The following is an 18,249-nucleotide window of genomic DNA, read 5'->3' as shown; positions in this document are numbered from 1 at the left end:
TGCAGAATTTAGGCTTTGGGATTTCCAGATGAAAACAGATGGATTTAGTGTTGACTCCCTATAGAGAATGGGCACTGAGACCTGCTGGCCAGAGGGCATGGTTCACCCAGTGTGGAGTGAAATCTCCCAAGAATTGTGCCTAAGCTCACACATGATCAGCCATTGACTTACCAGCCCCTTCTGACTTGACCTTCAAATCAACGGTTTGTGTATTCATCTGTTTTGAAAAATGAGGGAACTGAGGTTCAGCAAGAATCAGTGACTTGTCCAAGGATAGAAAACTTCTACTTTTTAATTATTTTTATTAATATATAATGTATGAAAACTTTTTAAAATATCAGAATAAGGACTAGAATCGAGGTACTCTGGTTCCTATGCTGTTTTTTCACCTAGTTTATCTCAAGAACGTAGAAGAGGTTTCTCCCATTTTTCTACTTGCAAGAAAGCATTTTGCTTATACTTTGCTTGAATACCTAAGAAATTGGGCTGAACTTAAATAAATGGACATTTGTTTGCTGGGGGTGGGGGGGAAACAACTGTATTATCCTAAATCAAATAACTCCGTGATACTAAATAAGATTTTTCGATATTGTTCCTGTTGTTTGGTAATATCTTTCCTTAAAACAACCCATATTGCCTAACCTAGTTAATATTTTATTTCTGAACGGAACAGTTAATGACAGAAGACTAGGCATTTCTTGATTTAAGAAAACCTGTTCTTCAACTTGAAAGACGTACAACATAAGGGGTAATTATTTACTTTAAAAAGGAATCAATATTTCATAAAAGACCTCATAAATAGTCCACCTAAATCATTAATTTATAGTGTGATTTTTCTGTATTTATTCAGTCATTTAATATTGTTATTTACCAAGTGCCTACCAGATGCCAGAGAATGCATTGGTAAACTAAACACATCAGGTCCCTGTTCATGAAACATCGAATAAGTGAATGAGTGACCAACCAAACAACAGCAACAAAAGTGCTTTGCAGAGAATTTAAAGGGCTGATGTGATATAGAACAGCTAAAGATGGTCACTTGAAGCTGAGATTTTGTTGATAAAGTCAGGATTTTATATTTAACCTTTTAACAAGCATCCAATATATTATTTCTCACCTTTAAATCTGTCTGTAGCCTTAACATTTCGGTAACTTGGAAAGATTCATAGCTAGCTGGCTTCAGTGGATTCCTTTGAGTCGTAGAGTATGTCTCTTTTTCTAAAGTTTAATTAACTACCAGAGATGGAGGAAGTGCCATCCACTTGATACAGCATTCTCGTAAGTAAGACCTTATGAGAAGTTTCTTCTTATACATTTGGATGTTTTTTAGAAAGCTGGGTTTTCTTATACTTGTAAGTGCGGTACAGTAATAGAATTTCATATTTCTTTGGTAAGTTTTCTTTATAGGTAGAGATGTAATTCAGAATGCATGCTTGTTATGTAACTGGAATCTATTGAAATAGTTTGCTCGCTGTCTATAGGATTGTTGAAGAAAGTACCATCTATGAAAATAACCTAAGATTCACTCATATATTCTTTATATTTGTCAAGGACTTGATATAATCCTTTTCAAACAACTTGCTAAATTCTGTTTCTAACAACTTTAGTTTACTGTCAAAAATTGTGCTGTTTTACCAGTGACTATTATCCAGGAAACTATGAAAATTGAGTATTTCCTAGATTGAAATATTCTGGTTTTTATAGCTGCTACAAATGAAACTTTTACTTACTGTAATTCTATGCCCTTGACTAAATGAGAGCCTTGTTTTTTGAATTTACAATATCCTTACACATCTTTAGTTTAAAATGACAGATTCATAAATTTTTGAAAGATAAGGAGGATTCTATTAGAATGATTCTAGTGGTGAGAGATTACATATGGGAAGAAAACAGCTATCAACAATTTTTACTTATATTTTATATAAGCTTATGGTCTTTTAGGTAGCTGCAAGTATCTGATAGTGATGTAAATATCATATATTTTCTTCCTTTTAAAGTTTTTCTTTTTTTCTGCAGCATGTTTTCGGCCCAGCGGAGACTCTGCTCCCTTAACAGTACAGCAAAATTCCTGACAATTAATTCTTCAAAAATCCTTGGACTCCCTACTTCTGCTGTATGTATTGCTTAATCACTGACACAGATAAATATTGTGCATATCCTGTTATGTCAAAAAAAAAAAAAAAAGAGATACAGTTTTTCAAGTACTTTATAAGCATTTTATTGGAATGAGTATTTCTATGCTATGTGGACCGGAGGTATCGTTTGTCACTGTTAGAGCTGACGCTCCCTGAGTGACTGCTTGTGTGTGTATGTATCAAACACAGGGTGGGCCTTGCCTTCTCATCATCTCATTTTATCTTTATAAAACTCATCAAGTTATGAATTGTTATATTTCCTTCCTGTGGAGGCTTAGATAGGTGTGGTAACTTGCCCAAGGTCACAGATTTTAAGCGGCATAACCAAAATACCACACTCACGCCTGCCTAATACAGGCACTCCCAAGAAAGGGCATGCTTTGTCTAAAGATAGGATATTATAGTGACTATCAGTATGGGCCCCGTGACTTCCAGTTTTCAAAAAATATGGCAGATTGAGGAACAAGTTACGTGAAATCATGGAAAAGCAAACATCCAAAATGTGGGTCATAACCACAGGATAGATAACTGACCTAATTTCTTTAGTAAGTCAGTGACGTGGGAGAAAAGCGGGAGAGGGTAAGTTTAGAAGGACTGCTCTAGGATGAAAAGAGGCTTGAGAACTTCATCCAGCAAATACAATGTGTGGACCTTGTTTACGAACTTGATGCAATCAAATGAAATGTAAAAAAGATATTTATTTATTTACTTATTTATTTATTTTGTGGGGGGAGAGAAAGAGCATGTATGAGGGGCAGGGAGGAGGGACAAAGAGAGAGGGGAAGCAGACTCTGCTGAGCACAGAGCCCATCGTGGGCTCTATCTTGTGACCCTGAGATTATGACCTGAACCAAAATCAAGAGTCAGACACTTAACTGATTAAGCCACCCAGGTGCCCCTGTAAAAAAGATGTTTTTAAAGGCAATCATAAAAATATGAATATGGACTGGGTACTAGATGGTACTATTAAAGAAATAAAAGCCAACTGAGAAAATTTGAAGATCTAACTGGCTTTATTAAATGACTCATGAGCAGGGCACCCATCCCATCCAGGAGGCAGAGAAGAGCCCCCAGGGAGCTGTACATAACGGAAGGTTGTTGTAGAAGGAGGGTGGGGAAAGAAAGTAATTAGCAAAGGAAAGTAATGAATTCCAGGCCAGGTGGCTTTCCATTGGTAGGGTGGGGGGGGTAGATGACAAGGGGTCTTATCATGCAGATTACCTCATCTTTCTTTGGGGGATGTGAGGGGCCCATGTGGTAGACTTTTTGGCACTAATTGAAAAATTCCTGGCTGACTGGTTAAGACAACATTTCTGGTGGAGGTTGAAAGTGTCATTAGATTAGGTATTAAACCCCAATTTGGGAACTTGATCTAAGTGGCATCATTTTGGGCTTGTGGTTTTGTTTTTAACAATTCTCTCAATTCTCCAGGTAACTGAGAGATGTGATCAAAATTTAAGGCACTAGCACCACTCTCAGCTACCACTCTGAAATTCACTGTTTTCGTTGTTTCTTTGTCTGGTGCCTATAGGTCATGATATTCCTGTTCAACTTCTTGATATTCATAGTTCACAGTTTCTAGTTTACACTTGTTAAGTTGGTTATTTTCTTCATTTCTTAGATGGTCCACTCATTTGTTTGGTGGTTAATGGCTACAAACACGCACTTAAAGCTTTTGAGAGAATACAGTGTGTCAGGAAGATTATTATGATTGCTCTAAGGAGGATAATTCCCAATGTTTGGAGTGTACTTTGAAGCCATGGTCCCAAGACCCAAACCAGTCAAAATCAAATAAGTCAAAGAAAGGCCCCATGGAAGGAGTCGTTTTTTTCTGTGATCTCATGTAATTTAGCTTCAATTTCCCAGAATGCTAATCTTGGCACAGCAGATAGTGTTGGCCACACCACAGACACCTCCTTGTTCAGCTCTAAGATCATCAAGAGCTGTTCTAGTACCAAGGACAACTTTGCCATAGAGGCTCAAGATCTTTATTGGATGCCTAGGCCATCAGCAACAGATTCTACATTATCTTCAAGAGTGAGGGAGAGCTTTCTGATCACATCTTGTTTTCACTAACTCCTAACCAGGAAAGCATGGCCCTCCCAAAAAGACACAAATCCTGAATCATGAATGCCTCCTGGTAGGTCTTTTTTATCTCGATGGTATAAATTCAAGGGAGTCAACTAATGAGATATCTTAGTTTGCTTGTAAAAAGTTAGCTGTACAATTAACTTAAGAGTCATTGCCCAGTTGTGCACCAACTAGGCATTCATAGGCCAACGGAGAATGTTAACTGCCTCAAAGACATACAACCATTCCCTTTAGGTGGTGCTATTAATGAATTCATTCTCAGGGATTATTGCATTCACCCTCTCCAGCTTGGGGTCAGTTAGGTTTTCAGAACCCACCAGAAGAAAATCTCCTAGCCTGAGAGAGTCGTTCATTCTAAATACCCTGCAAAGATGGGTGTTGCTGGTGAGATGCCTTAGAGCAGGGAGCAGAAGCTAGATGATCACAAGAACATGGGGGTGCAAAAGTACCAAGGATTACATAAGTAGTTGTGTTTCCTTGGGTACATACACTCATAGTTGAAGAAAGATAAAAGCAAGGGACAGGTCGTTCTGGCTGTAAACGTTGAAATTAGTGGGAGTCTTCTGGGGGAGTCAGTTGTAGTTTGCAGTGACATTAGGAAAAGAAGAGAAGTTAGTTACAGAGAGGACTAGGGGGTCTCTAGCATCATGGACAGATTGGAATCTTTGATGACAAGCTAGCAATCTGAAAGATGACATCTCCCCACTCCTCAATGGCCTGGGAGATACACATGAGAGCGTATCTTTCCAGGCTGTCACCAGAGGAAAGATAAAGGAGAAAAAAAGATTTCATGTTAAAGTATGAAGTCTTGATCTGGCACCTTGGGCAGAAGCTGCTCACCTTGATGTGAACTACTTGTCTTCCCTTGTCTATTCAATTTAGAGGTCTCTAGCATCTCTACAGGACCAGAGGTCAGTTGGGGCCATCTTTAGCTGTGAGATTTGTAGGCAAGGCTCAGTGCCCTCTGGTTTTGGCCTCTAGTGTCAGGAACATTTGGTAAGGTCGTTTCCAATGTGGCTTGAGAGCTGCTTTTCCCCCCTCTCCGCAACAGTGCTTCCAAAATTACCAGGCTCCAGACTAACCCACAGGATCCTTTGAACTGGGGTCAGAGAACCCTTCTTTAACTTGTTGATGGTAGGCTTTAGCATTAGACATTAAAGGCTCACAGTAGCTGGTCATACTGGCATGAGGGCAGAAGGGATCATACTGGCAGGGAATCAGCAGAAAGTTGCATGCCAGTAGACTTTGGCCTACTGGTAACCATCTCATATGGAGTGAGTGTATATTTTCCAAGGGTGATATTGTCAATTAGCAACAGAGCTAGCAGCAGTGCCTTAGGCCAGGGGAGTCCAGTAGAGTAAGCTTAGAGATTTTAGGTTGGAAAATTCCATTAGTTCTTTCAACTTTGCCAGTAATTGAGGGTATCAGGGACAATGATAATTCCAGGATGTTTATAAGGCCTTTATTAAAGCTTGTATGATTTTCCCAGTGAAGTGGGTATCTTGATCACTAGAAATTATAGAAGGTGTACCCCAAGTGGAAGACATGTTTGCTAACAGTTTCTTTGCCATGGTGAGGGCATTAGCCTCGCAGCAGGGAAAAACTTTAGCCAGCTAGAAAATGCAAAAACAATAACAGGAACATACTGATAATCCCAGAATTGTGGCAAATGAATGAAGTCCAGCTGCAGGTGTTCCAAAGGTCCACAGGGAGGAGGTTTGAGGCATCTGGGAGCAAAAATAGGTTTTCCAGAACTATGGACCTGATAGGTTAGATATTGACAATAAACTGGTTTTTGTTTTTTGTTTTTGTTTTTGTTTTGCAGTGTTGTAGAAATCTCCCCACCAATGTTTATTTATAAATTGAGTTATTTTAAATACATCATGGTGGGTGAAGCAATGTAAAAATAAAAAAAAAAAGAATTTGCCAAGGGGCTGGGAAGAACGAAGGGGCCATCTTGGGTTTCCCATATCCCTGACTGTTGAAATTATAGCCATTATTTGCCCATCCTAATTTTTCTGATTCAGGAGCAGACTATTGCCATGTCACAAGGACATTGGGATGGCAAATCTGGCAATAAGAGGTCATTCTTTTGTAGAAGCGGAATGGACTCTCCCCACATGTTCCACAACCTTTACAGATTCTCTTGCTGTTGTCTCTGCATGAAAGTCCACTGGGGCATTTCCCTAATAGTCAGGCTTAGTCCTTTTAGTGTGTGTCTGTATTTGAGGACAGCAACTTCAGAAGATAGAAGAGCAGTTGTGGTCATGTACTTGTCCATTTTTGATCGGGGTCCCAGTGGACATGAGAAAACCCCTTTGTTTCCATAACATTCCGAATTCATGGACAACCCAACAATGTATTGGCCAGCATATAAATATTAAAATTTGTCCTCTTGATAGCTGGCACAGTCTGGTGTGTGGAGTTCTTCCTTGTTGGGCTGGTTTACCTTGTGGGAGATTTCCCTTTCCAGGTGGTTCATATTGGGTGGTAATAGCATAACCAGCCTGGAAATTCCCTTTTTCATTTTTACAATATGACTCATCCACAAACAAAATTAGATCAGAATTAGTCAAAGGGATGTGCCTTGGATCAGGATGTGGTGTCATGAAGTGGGATGCCAGTACCTCCCGGTCGTGGGGCTTACCTTCATTAGACAGGGGCAATAATGTGGCAGAATTAAGAATATTACAATGTTTAAGATGAAGATTGGTGGCAAAAGCAGAAGGGCATCATAAGACTAGTCTGCTTGCAGAGAAAGTTTGGGTTAATCCAGAGAAATAAGAAGGGATCTCTGTGAACCTTGGACTCAGAATACAACTGTCCAGATATATTGATTTTCTAAGTAAGGGCAAATAGGTCTTGGCTGTCAGGATCTTCAGGGGTGCTAAAAGCGGCTGAACAGAGGTTTGCCACATGAGCCATTTTGAGTCAGGTGGAACTTGTGACAAAAGGATGTTTCGGAAAGGCAGAATAACTGTCTTGTTGATAGATTTGGACAAATTGCTATCCCTTCCCAATAGGTTTCCAGACTGGCAAGACTCTTGAGTATTAGAGGGGCTGGTACAGAATTAACTGACTCCTGGCTGATTAGGTCTTCTCTTATTGGTTCAAGGCCCTGTGTGGATATTTGAGACAATTTAGGAAGAAGTTTAATTACATCTATAGGAATTTTTTTTTTTTAAAGATTTTATTTATTTATTTGACAGAGAGAGATCACAAGCAGGCAGAGAGGCAGGCAGAGAGAGAGGAGGAAGCAGGCTCCCTGCTGAATAAGAGAGAGGCCTCTGAAAGATTGAGAGCTCCATGAAGAATGTGAACCATGAATTTCAGAGACAGAGTAGATTGAGAAGAAACACATGACACCTGGGGCGCCTGGGTGGCTCAGTGGGTTAAAGCCTCTGCCTTCAGCTCAGGTCATGATCCCAGGGTCCTGGGATCGAGCCCCACATAAGAGAGAGGCCTCTGAAAGATTGAGAGCTCCATGAAGAATGTGAACCATGAATTTCAGAGACAGAGTAGATTGAGAAGAAACACATGACACCTGGGGCGCCTGGGTGGCTCAGTGCGTTAAAGCCTCTGCCTTCAGCTGAGGTCATGATCCCAGGGTCCTGGGATCGAGCCCCACATCGGGCTCTCCGCTCAGCAAGGAGCCTGCTTCTCCCTCTCCCTCTGCCTGCCTCTCTGTCTACTTGTGATCTGTCAAATAAATAAGTACAATCTTTAAGAAAAAAAAAAAAAGAAACACATGACACCTCCCTGAGAAGAGCATTTTCTACTAGATTCTAACACAATGATACTCACTTGTGTAGGGACATTTTCTAACACTATTTAGCCAGAAGCCGCACACCTAGCCTAGAAGGGTATAATATTTGCCAAAGCAAATATTATTGTATCTTACATATGAACCCCATGTTTTGCATTAATTTTTTCCTACCAAATTTATTTGTAAAGTCAAAATTTATTTTCTCTTGTAAAAGAGACTATGAAGACTTTCTGAACGGCTTAAATAACCAATGCTAATAGCTACATTGCTATAAATCCAGCCAAATGTGTGTGTGGATAGACAGATGGATAGACAGATAAATAGATCCATAGTTACCTTAGGCAGGCTTTCCATGGGAAAATGTATAATTTCTACTACAGTTTTTGAATTACTTAAACTAATGTTTGTATAGCTATTATTTATCTAGCTGGAAAGCATTAATACCACTTGTGAAGCATTTCCAGGTAATGGAGCTTTGCTTCCACCTTGTTCTCCTCCCTGTTACTCCTCTATTGTCACCTGGGAGGTCATGTAAAAGTAAAGTGGAATGCCTTTGGTAAGCAAACTAGCAAAGTCAGGAACGCATCAACAGTCACAGTACAACAGCATGTCAGAAAATTCATATGAAAGAGTTAAACAGAAATGAAATTGATTTCTCTCCCACTTAAATACAGTAGATGTGGGGCTGGAATAGTGGCTCCCTAATGTCATGGGCTCAGGCTCCTTCTCTCTCATTCTATTTATTGCTCCACCATCTTCAACTTGCAGATTCCATCTGGTAGCCCAAGAGATCTGCAGCCATCTTGTCTGCACACAGACTGTCAGGGGAACTGCAAAACAAGGGAGCAATAAGGGCATGCTAGCCCTTTAAGATTTTCCTGGATGAAGCGCATGTAGTTTCCATTTATATCCCAGTGACCAGAATTTAGTTTTACCCCCCAACCCAGCTACAACAGAGGGTGAAATGTAGTCTTTATACCAACTACCCACAAACTCTGCTGAAATTTTGGAAGTTCTGTCATCAGCTAGACCCCAAGACCTGAACTTCACTGCTCACTTGTTTGTATCTACTGACCTTTGTGCCACTTTTTCTCCTAAGCTCTTCTTTCCAGTTTATCTATTCTGTAAGGAAAATACACCTATGAGCTATTAATTTCAGGGAATCACTTATATTTCTATATTTCTCTTTAACATCAACATGATTTCTCTTAAACATCAACATGAGTATAAAGAATAACATGAGGCTTAATGTAGGAACAAAGCATCTGAATCCCCAGCATTTGGTCATTCAGTCATTTTTTTTTTAAGATTTTATTTATTTTATTTATTTGTCAGAGAGAGTGAGCACAGGCAGACAGAGTGGCAGGCAGAGGCAGAGGGAGAAGCAGGCTCCCTGCTGAGCAGGGAGCCCGATGCGGGACTCGATCCCAGGACACTGGGATCATGACCTGAGCCGAAGGCAGCCGCTTAACCAACTGAGCCACCCAGGCGTCCCTGGTCATTCAGTCATTTAATGAGTCTGTATGTAAACCGATAACAACAATAGCAAGAGACAGCAAATCTAAGATATTTATGTTTTAACTCTACGTAAGCCCACCAAAATAACAGTAAGGAGGTTCTTTTAAGCCATAAACCCATGGGAACAAAAACAAAAGGAAAGAGAGTGGCAACAAAAATTAGAGAAGTTAGAAAGCAAGTGGGGTTTCTAGCAGACAGGTAGTAGAGAGCAGATTCAGATAAGTTGAGTCCTAGAGCAGTCATGAAGAAAGTAAAAATGGCAGCTGCATTTACCCCCAGATGACTCTCCAAAGGTTCAGGACTAAACACAGAACAATCGTTTAAAGGACTTTCTAGGAAACGATTAGATCTCCAGACCCCCATTCTTGGTCCACATAGCCCTGCCAATTGCCCCCTCTTCATCTTAGCAAGAGATTAGCAGTTTATACTCTGAAGATGGTGAGTAAAGAGTGTCTGAATTTGGAGAAACCTAGCACACCTGAAGGTGGAGGGGCAATGCTGAGATAGGAGCAGTAACTTAATGTCAGCGGAATGAATGTTGAGATCCGTAGCCCTTTTTCCCTCCCCTGCCACCACCCTAGTCCCAACCAATATCACTCCCCACTTTAGCAACCTCCTAAGAGGTTTTCCTGCTTCAACTTTTGCCTGCCCCCAAGTCTCTTCTCCAAAGCAGCTAGAGTATCTTTTTATAAAAATGTAATTAAGATTACATTATTCCTCAGCTAAAGGTTTCCCAATGGCTGCTTCAAAATAAAATCTGAACTCCTTTCTGGGGTCTACAGGGTTCTGCATGATACAGCCCCTGCTTTCTTCTCTACCCTAATCTAGAAGCACTTTCCTTCTGGATTGCTATACTTAAACCACACCGATCTCGTTTATTCCTTGTGCATGCCAAGTTTATTCCCTTTTTAGGTCATTTACCACTATTATTTTCTTTTCCAGAATCATTTTTTGCAAGGTTGCTTCTTCATCATTCAATTCAGTATTGAATGTCACCCCTAACAAAAAAGAAAAGAAATTCCCAACCATCCTATTTAAATCATCTGCTGTCTCCACCCATCATTGCTTCTTTTATAGCACTTATCATCATCCGAAGTCACTGTATATATTAACGCCTCTATGTGTGTTTCTCCCTCTGTAAGGTTTATGACACACACTTCCTCTGCCTCATTTTTTCAAGTAGGCTCAGCACCTATGTACTCAATTCATATTTGTTAACTGTGAGGAAAAGAAAAGCAGCACCAGACATTGGGAACTGAACTGACACTCTTAAGGCTTCAGTGTTGTTAGGAACTGGCAGAATATAACAGTTTAACAGAACACCAACATGAGACAAAAAATCACTCTGTGATCATGATGAAGTGAGATAACAGACAAGATCACTTAATAATCTGGCCTAAACACAGATTTAAAAACTAGGTAATAATGGAAACTGCAAAAATACTAAATTTCCTCCTCTCCCATTTGGCAAAATTGTTGCCTCTTTACCAATTCCGGAGTTACCCTTGCAATTTCCTCCCTCCTTCTACATAAAATGTCATATGATACCTCATCCTACAATTGCCTCTACTTTCTGACAGGATTCAAAACAGAATGAATCTCCCTTTCCTTGAATCCTCCCCCCCAAATCACCTAATACATGCAAAAATTTTTTAAGTCATTTCTAACGCCCTGTTATTGGAATAACCAACCCATGGCTCCCCAGGGTGTGTGTTCTCCCTCATTGCAACCAGTAATATACCCAACTTTCTGACTACAGGTGTGTTCTTGGTGGTCTTCTGGACCACCAATATTGTCCAGCAAAAAGGAGAGTATTGACAAATTGTTGGAAAATATTGACAACTGAATGGTTTCCACAACAATTCACAATCTAGGGCCAGGGTCTCTGTAGCACCCAGTTATTTCTCCATTCACCTAATTGTCTCCCGAACCCTTGTACCTAGTTGAAGAGTATATTCCTTCAACCAAAGATTACCTTTGTTCCTTCCTCTAGGCTTAAGTAATAATATTGCTGTTACTCTCACTTCATCTATCCACCCATCTTCTTAAAATAGGAGAGGAAGAAAGTCTAATTGTGAAATGTGATTCTTAACAGAAACAGTGCTTTCACTAGCACTACATCACCTAAGACTGGTGGTGTCTTTTTCTCCTTGGCGATTTTTTCTTAACTTTTTTTGAAATGTCGTGTATTTCCCTCCAGTGTCACACTCCCTTTCCTTGTCGGTTCTCTAATCAAACTCTTTTTTTGTTTTTTATTCAGAGATGTAAATTCCTGCTTTTTTTTTTCTCTTAAGCTTTTGTTTATTAGACACAGAGAGACAGCTAGAGAGGGAACACAAACAGGGGGAGTGGGAGAAGGAGAACAGGCTTCCCGCTGAGCAGGGTGCCCGATGCAGGGCTCCATGTGGTGCTCGATCCCAGAATCCTGGGATCATGACCTGAGCTGAAAGCAGCCCCTTAACGACTGAGCCACCCAGGCGCCGGTAAATTCCTGCTTTTTTTCTTACCCCCATCACAGGCGATGAATACATCTACAAATCCCTTTTCATATTCTGTTTAGACTTGCCCTCTGCCAGGCACCCTCCAACATTATTCTATCTACAGCCATCCCTGCCCTAAGCGCAGTGCCCCAAGTTTGCCCTTTCTTCCAAATCAGTCCTTGTCCTACAACTACTCCAACCCAAATCAAGGACACATATCTAATTAGAGCCCTGGGCCTAGTCTTCATCTCCAATCCCCGGCCTATCCAGGTCTCCCCGCCCCACCCCGTGGCTCAAACCTGCCTCTAGCCGGCCGAACTAACGCTGCCACACACCTCCACCTGCCAGCGCAGCCCCCCCCCCCCCCCCACTCACTGCCACCCCCACCCCGCCTCCCGAGCCAACCAGTCCGCGCTGGCGGCCGACGCCTCAGCCAATCCGCGTTCTGCATCCCGCCTCAGCGTCCCGCCGCGCCCTAGCGCCGCCCCCACGTCCGAGTTCCTCCGCTCCCTACCCGGCCCTGGAGCGCCCGGGGGCTGGGAGCCCGAGGAGGCGAGACTGTCGCGCGCCTGTGGTGAGTGCCCCGCGGGCAGGTGCAGCGGGCCCGGCGCGCCGAATCGTGCGGAGCCAGGTCCGCCGGGAGGGAGGTCTCCGAGCGCCGTGCCGGGCGGGGCCGAGAGCCCGGCTGGATCTCCTTTGGGACTCGGACTGGCGCTCGGGGGCCGGCGCCCGCGCTGGAATCACGTTTCTTCCGGGCGGGTGGCTGGCCTCGCAGCCTGCGGCCCTTGCCCCCCGTTCATCCAAAAAGACGGGCTTTGTGCCTCTTTTGGCTCTTGATTCGACGACGCTGGCCCTGTGGGAACACCGACTCCAGTTCATCCACAACCGGGCTTCCTAAGAAGAAAGGTAACGCAGGCTGTTCTGCTGCCAAGTAAGTGAAGGGTGGAATCTCCGGCGCGTCGTGGAAAGAGCCGGACAGCTCCAGCGGCGGCTCCGGGCGGTCCTCCCCCATCGCCGGCGGCCAGAGCTGGGCAGCCCGCTCTCTCCCACAGCGGCCGCAAGTGTCACCTCGTACTGGGCAGAAACCTCGTTCCTTCTCCTGGAGACCAGGCAGCCCCACTTCTGACCCTGGGCACATGTATAGTCCACGGACCCCTGTTCACAGAACGGCTTTCCAGCAGTTTCAGGATCCGCCGCCTTTTAGCTCGGGCTAAATATGGCTAATTTTTTCCACTTTTGCTCCAGTCACGACTTGGAGGCTTATTATTCCCAATGTACTTCCCCAGCCAGTACCGGTTCACCTTCTAGATGCCTTCTGTTGCACGGGGGAACCTTATAAACATTGTAGAAGTTGATGGGCAGGGAGAGCATAAAGGAGAAATAACCTTTGTTCAGACTTCACAGCGTGGGTGGTGCGTTGATTAGCATCAGCCTTTGTTTGCAGACACTCACCTTACCCTTCCCTGACCTTGCAGTTAACCTGAAAGTTCGGAACTTTGTCAAGTGACTTAAATCTCCTCTCTCTCTCCTCCGCACGTGCAAAGTGGTTATATGTAAATTGATCATCTGGGTTTAAGGCCCGAGTTTCAAACTTGATACAATTCACTTTGTCTACTTTTTTTTTTTTACATTGTAGCTGTGGATTCTGCACCCCGCCCCCCGCCCCCAGCAATTCACCAGCCTTCTCAGCTTCTGCCACACATACCTGCTGTATCTTCATTTTAAATAGTTGGCTCCATGATAAGAAATACATTAGTTTTCTATTGATCATGCGTATTTGAATATGGAGATGACCTTATTTACAATATGCCATAATCTGGTTTACCAGATCACCTTTATTCACAATTGCCTGGTTTTTCTTCATAGAACATTGTTTTTAAGGAGAAACTAGAAAAAATACAGTGAAATTATTGTTTAGAATTAAAAGCCATATACGTTTGGATTTTCTCCAACTTTTCAATGACATCCAAATTTGTTCATCTATTTTTATTATTTGTGAATATATGTATGGAGTGTTAACTGCATTAGGAAGTGCTAGTCAAAATATGTATGTAAAGTGCAGAAGAAAAGTAGTAGTTTCAGAGGTTCTGAATCTGTATGTCAGCCTACTTAGATTTCTCTGGAGCTTTTTTTTTTTTCCCACTGATGTCCCCACAATTCTTCCCACAATCAGATTAGTTAGTGAGAGATTAATGAGTGAGTAGATAGAATCCAGATGTGGGTATTGAGAAATTCCATCATTCAATGGCAGATTGGAGGAGAGGTAGTAGGGAAATGAGGGATTGTACCATGTCAAAAGCCAAGGGTACATAGTGTTTCTGGGAGGGGACAGGGTTTGACCAACAGGATCTAAAACTGTAGGGAGCTCAAGGGAAGTGAGAGGATTGCCAGATGTTCACTGGACTTAACAGTATGAAGGTCAAAGCTGACTTGAACAAGAGCTGTGTCTGTGGAGTCCTGGGTACAAAAGTCAGTTGGCTCAAGGTTGAAGAGTATAGATTGAGGAAAAGAAGACAACTGAGAACATAAAGTTTTAAAAGCTTTGCTCTCACGAGAAGGTAACTGGAAAGTTTTGATTTGAAGAGGAAATGAGCAACAGGGAGGAGAACGTAGAGTCAAGAGTTTTAATTTTTGTTTATATTTTGTATTTATTGTTTTTTAACCAGAAGAGATGTAAGCAAGGAATGTTGCATATACCAGAGAAAGGGGTAAAAATCATTGGAGCAAGGTCTCCATATAGTTAGTCACGGGAGGAAGAATTCTCCTTTTGTGGGAGGGTCACTTTCTTTATTATAATAGAAGGGAAGGAAAGCATTTGGGGGTTTGGTGTTTTCAATTTGAGTAAATTGAAATGGCAAATCTGATAGCTTCTGTTTTCTCTGTGATAGGAATCAAGGTCATCTACTTGGAATAAAGTGCTTTTACGTTAGAGGAGTATGGGAAAAAATAAAATATAGTCATTCTCGACTGTGGGAGAGAAGTATGGCCTGTTCTTTTAGGGTTTCCAGTTGGGCCTGAGAATTGAACTGCCATAATGAAGATTACAGAAGGAGAGTACACACATTTAATATAAGGTCTACGTGACATAGGAATCCTAAGAAAATGAAGACCTGAAGCAGTGGCAAAAACAAATGTTGTTATACTAGGTTGAACTTGGAGAGGCAATTGTGGAAAAGTAACCAAAATATTTGGGGAGGCTAAAGGAAGGTAAGAGTTATTTTAACAAGTTCTGAGTTTACAGAATTCTCTCAGCTTCAACTTTCCATGTAAGAATGTTTCTTTTTTCCTGTGCAGGGAGAGCACTTTTCACATGGGAATTTTATCTCCTGTTTACAGAAAAAAGGAGAGGAATCAGATTGCTCTTCTTGTGTTTGCTGTTTTTCAAGTGCTTTTAGCTCAAAATAATTCTTATTCTAAAGTGGGATATTTTGAGGTGATATCCTTCCCCTGTAAAATATAGCATAAATGCTGGAGAGTTTGGGAATCAATTTGAGATTAATGACCATGAATTTATGGTGAAACCAAACATGTCCTATGTGACTTTCCCCAGCATTCCACAGCGTGGGGAAATCAGACTCTGTGGAAGACTTCATCCAGGGCTAGAGTGTTGAAAACAGGTGAAAGGACAGACAGGTGGGTAGGGCATTGTCAAGAACATTAGGAAAGTGGTAGAACTGGCATCTAATTTGGAAAATAATGGAATAGGAAGGCTGACTGGGAAAAGGAGAGGAAGCCTCCTAGAGATCTTGATAATACTGAAGAATAGAATGATTAACTGAAAGGGATGATAGCTTATGGTCAAAAAGCAGGATGTTTCAGTTAGTTATTTTGGAATTAGACCAGACCGAGGTAATGGCAAGGTGCAGGGTCAGGATATAATGGCAGGAAAGTGACTAGGGTGGAATGGAGCAGAAGACCAACAGACATGGGATTGTCAGCTGTTGGGAGGATCCTCTCTGAAGCCACTAAAATTATCTGGGATGATCACAGTACTTTGCATTGAGAAGAAAACTGTATGCCTAATCACAAATCTTTAGTAATGACAGAAAGTTATCAGCAGACCAGGAGATAACATTAGTGAGGCAGATGAGGGAACTAATAGTCTGGAAGTGGTGAAATGGACAACAGAAAAGACTTAGGTGCGGAATATAAAAACAAAAGCCAGCACTGAGGAACATAGAAATGGTATCTTCAGAGAACAATAAGATTGGCGTTAAAGCAAGGAAAACACGCTGAGAATGTAAAGATACATTGAAATTTGCTGATTATGGCCTATCTGTTCCAAAAGACACAGTGGAAGGTATGGAAAGTGGCAGAGAAATGAAGAACTGGGTCACTTGCCGGGATTACATTGTACCGTGGAGGTAATACACTGTTGAAGGTAGCTAGAGATGATGCAGAATTTAGGCTTTGGGATTTCCAGATGAAAACAGATGGATTTAGTGTTGACTCCCTATAGAGAATGGGCACTGAGACCTGCTGGCCAGAGGGCATGGTTCACCCAGTGTGGAGTGAAATCTCCCAAGAATTGTGCCTAAGCTCACACATGATCAGCCATTGACTTACCAGCCCCTTCTGACTTGACCTTCAAATCAACGGTTTGTGTATTCATCTGTTTTGAAAAATGAGGGAACTGAGGTTCAGCAAGAATCAGTGACTTGTCCAAGGATAGAAAACTTCTACTTTTTAATTATTTTTATTAATATATAATGTATGAAAACTTTTTAAAATATCAGAATAAGGACTAGAATCGAGGTACTCTGGTTCCTATGCTGTTTTTTCACCTAGTTTATCTCAAGAACGTAGAAGAGGTTTCTCCCATTTTTCTACTTGCAAGAAAGCATTTTGCTTATACTTTGCTTGAATACCTAAGAAATTGGGCTGAACTTAAATAAATGGACATTTGTTTGCTGGGGGTGGGGGGGAAACAACTGTATTATCCTAAATCAAATAACTCCGTGATACTAAATAAGATTTTTCGATATTGTTCCTGTTGTTTGGTAATATCTTTCCTTAAAACAACCCATATTGCCTAACCTAGTTAATATTTTATTTCTGAACGGAACAGTTAATGACAGAAGACTAGGCATTTCTTGATTTAAGAAAACCTGTTCTTCAACTTGAAAGACGTACAACATAAGGGGTAATTATTTACTTTAAAAAGGAATCAATATTTCATAAAAGACCTCATAAATAGTCCACCTAAATCATTAATTTATAGTGTGATTTTTCTGTATTTATTCAGTCATTTAATATTGTTATTTACCAAGTGCCTACCAGATGCCAGAGAATGCATTGGTAAACTAAACACATCAGGTCCCTGTTCATGAAACATCGAATAAGTGAATGAGTGACCAACCAAACAACAGCAACAAAAGTGCTTTGCAGAGAATTTAAAGGGCTGATGTGATATAGAACAGCTAAAGATGGTCACTTGAAGCTGAGATTTTGTTGATAAAGTCAGGATTTTATATTTAACCTTTTAACAAGCATCCAATATATTATTTCTCACCTTTAAATCTGTCTGTAGCCTTAACATTTCGGTAACTTGGAAAGATTCATAGCTAGCTGGCTTCAGTGGATTCCTTTGAGTCGTAGAGTATGTCTCTTTTTCTAAAGTTTAATTAACTACCAGAGATGGAGGAAGTGCCATCCACTTGATACAGCATTCTCGTAAGTAAGACCTTATGAGAAGTTTCTTCTTATACATTTGGATGTTTTTTAGAAAGCTGGGTTTTCTTATACTTGTAAGTGCGGTACAGTAATAGAATTTCATATTTCTTTGGTAAGTTTTCTTTATAGGTAGAGATGTAATTCAGAATGCATGCTTGTTATGTAACTGGAATCTATTGAAATAGTTTGCTCGCTGTCTATAGGATTGTTGAAGAAAGTACCATCTATGAAAATAACCTAAGATTCACTCATATATTCTTTATATTTGTCAAGGACTTGATATAATCCTTTTCAAACAACTTGCTAAATTCTGTTTCTAACAACTTTAGTTTACTGTCAAAAATTGTGCTGTTTTACCAGTGACTATTATCCAGGAAACTATGAAAATTGAGTATTTCCTAGATTGAAATATTCTGGTTTTTATAGCTGCTACAAATGAAACTTTTACTTACTGTAATTCTATGCCCTTGACTAAATGAGAGCCTTGTTTTTTGAATTTACAATATCCTTACACATCTTTAGTTTAAAATGACAGATTCATAAATTTTTGAAAGATAAGGAGGATTCTATTAGAATGATTCTAGTG

At 41.0% G+C, this 18,249-nt stretch overlaps 1 protein-coding gene across 3 annotated transcripts in view; it reads left to right on the top strand.

Annotated features, from left to right (window-relative positions):
* The first annotated feature begins 12,689 nt into the window (after nucleotides 1-12,689).
* Nucleotides 12,690-18,249, top strand: part of LOC111143247 (kynurenine aminotransferase 3) — a 58,665-nt gene continuing 53,105 nt past the window's right edge. Inside the window, exon 1 of one of the 3 annotated variants that reach the window (XM_022496857.1) lies at nucleotides 12,690-12,921. The gene's annotated coding sequence lies outside the window, so the exon portion shown is untranslated. Of the gene's footprint in view, nucleotides 12,922-15,100; nucleotides 15,198-18,249 lie in introns of those variants that run through there. The other 2 variants (XM_022496859.1, XM_022496858.1) reach the window with 2 other exon arrangements.

This window comes from Enhydra lutris, unplaced genomic scaffold (genome assembly GCF_002288905.1).
Source record: "Enhydra lutris kenyoni isolate GAN:26980312 unplaced genomic scaffold, ASM228890v2 scaffoldscaffold9, whole genome shotgun sequence".
Classification (NCBI taxonomy): domain Eukaryota; kingdom Metazoa; phylum Chordata; class Mammalia; order Carnivora; family Mustelidae; genus Enhydra; species Enhydra lutris.
This window is presented reverse-complemented; position numbering and strand designations above follow the sequence as displayed.